The sequence below is a fragment of the Microtus ochrogaster genome, chromosome 8 (assembly GCF_000317375.1).
Source record: "Microtus ochrogaster isolate Prairie Vole_2 chromosome 8, MicOch1.0, whole genome shotgun sequence".
NCBI classification, from domain to species: Eukaryota; Metazoa; Chordata; class Mammalia; order Rodentia; family Cricetidae; genus Microtus; species Microtus ochrogaster.
Genome location: NC_022015.1, coordinates 2,042,036 through 2,044,504, shown reverse-complemented (window position 1 = coordinate 2,044,504; position 2,469 = coordinate 2,042,036). Strand labels below are relative to the sequence as shown.

Here is a 2,469-nt window from a genome sequence, read left to right as displayed (position 1 = left end):
CTCCTCCTTTCTTCTTTCTTCTTCTTTTTCCAGACAGGGTTTCTCTGTGGCTTTGGAGCATGTCCTGCAACTAGCTCTTGTAGACCACGCTGGCCTTGAACTCACAGAAATCTGCCTGCCTCTGCCTCCCAATCTTAATCTGGGATTAAAGGCATGCACCACCACTACCTAGCTAATGAAGAGCTCTTAATATATCTTTTTAGCTACACATTTTCTTCGATGTGTTTTTTCCCCCAAATTTTCTAGAAGAAGAATCTGATTGTCTAAAATATTGTTTATATCCAGGTAATTTTAGTCATAAATTTCTTGACTGGTTAAAGGTACCCTTATATATCTACTATTGTATTCAACAAATATCTTAAGTACCTAATATATGCCAGAAACTATGGGTAGTATCTGAGCAAAGTCACTTAAATTATTTCATCATTCTAGTAAAGTGAGACAGTAACCATAGTAATGTGTTAGTGATTATGCAGACTGAGAGCTGAATGGTATAAACTTGTGCTCTTGAACACAACTACTTCCCTTCATAGATATGGCTAGATGGACACAATAGGTATCCTATAGACAACCACTGATTTGTTTAGATAATTGTATCACAGAGGCAGATCATTTATGTTTTAATAAATTATGTTTTAGAATAGCGTTTTCAAGGTATAAGATTTTGTAACCAAACAGAATACATGTGCATTCTAAGCATATAGAATGCAGTCAGTTATATTATCAACTGTTAAAAAAAATGAATACCAAATACATTTTTATGGAGCAGATTATTAGTTTCTCAACCCACTTAATCCCTACTCTCTGTTCAGTTCTTTGAAGATGTTTATCTTCCTCATAGGCACTAGCATCTCCATAATTTAGTATTTGTTAGCTGTATAGAGTATTTGGCACCTTTAAGATCATCTGTTAAGGCCAGAATGGCTACTTTGCCAAGGGTTGAGGACTATTTAGTAACCTTTGTGGCTAGCCTACATATACCTACAGCTCTACCAGGACCCAATTGAAAGAGCTTCACCCAACATAAGAGAAAGAAAACAGTCTGACTGAGGTTACGTTATGTCACCTTTTCTACGTTTGTTTTAGGTAGTTTGTCTAGTATACATTCATAATCTTTTCATAGAAGACTATTTCAATCACTCTGTTATCCTCTCTAGCTCTTCTTCCCCTGATTCCTTTAAAGGGCATACATATTCCTTTTGATAATCATAGTTCTTGAATTTTTGGTAGGGTGGGAGAGTAGGAGCTGGAAAGGAAAGCACAAAGGCCTGGATAAATGTCAGCTTCCTCTCTTTTCCATTTTATCTGGGTACAGTATTTGTCTGCTAAGCACTGTTTCACTGAGTGGTTAGTTTTCTGTTGAGGATTTTCTGCCTTTCTCTTTCTTGTCATCCTTGATTCATTTAATAGATAGTCCAAGTAGGAGGTACTTCTGCATTTACTTTAACTGACATGACCCACTCTTTTGTGGATATAAAATAGAAATCTGTCAGTCTTCTCTATGAAAAATGTCGTCTCAGGTTTTCCAGCACAATCAGCGCTACCGTATGGTGGTTATTACAACTTAAATATAAACTTGGGAAGTCAGTTTAAATATTCAGAATAACCCACAAAATCAAACAAATAAAAAAATATTTGTTTAGCTTTTATAGGTGCCTCATTAAATTCCTCAAAGTGTCAGTAACAGCAATTTACCTATTTGTTATTTGAAAACCAAAACTTTATTGCTTTCTTTTTGTGTGGAGGGGTAAGTTTCCTTGTGTAGCTCTGGTTGACCCTGAATTTGTAATCCTCCTGCCTCAGCTTCAGACATGCTGTGATTATAGGCAGTTACTACTACACCTGGCTTCTTTGTACATTTTGTTTAGAATAAAAGATCATTTTCCCATTTTGATTTATACTTCCTAACCAAATTTCTGTCTTCAAATAAGAAGTCTTACCACTCATTAATTACATTTTCATGTGCATTTATAAATGTGTCAACATTTCAATCTAAGCCATCATGTTATTGAAACACTATATATTGTGAAATCAGTAAATAGTTTGTTGCTTCTGGAGAGATTTCAAAAGTCACACTCTACCAAGAAGGAACTTTTCTCTTTCAAATTGGACATAATTAAAACAAACTAGTATTAATTAACCACTTAATTAATTGGCTCTTCAATCCTGGGTATTGAACCAGAGCTATAGCAAAAAGCAGGGTTTAGGGGAATGGCTTAGTGGGATAGTACTTGTCTAGCACTTGAGAGGCAACCGGTTCAATCACTCAGGAGCTGGGGGAGAGAATGTAAAAAGCAACTTAGATCTAGCATGTATTTTATATCTCCATTTTTCTTACAGATTATATTCCTAAAGTTCAGTTTTAAATTGATCCATTCTGCCGGGCGATGGTGGCGCACGCCTTTAATCCCAGCACTCGGGAGGCAGAGGCAGGCGGATCTCTGTGAGTTCGAGACCAGCCTGGTCTAC

The 2,469-nt window shown here is 36.3% G+C and overlaps 1 protein-coding gene across 1 annotated transcript in view; it reads left to right on the top strand.

The window, feature by feature from the left end:
• Positions 1–2,469, top strand: part of Sbf2 (SET binding factor 2) — a 412,779-nt gene that overhangs the window by 68,092 nt on the left and 342,218 nt on the right. The window lies entirely within an intron of this gene.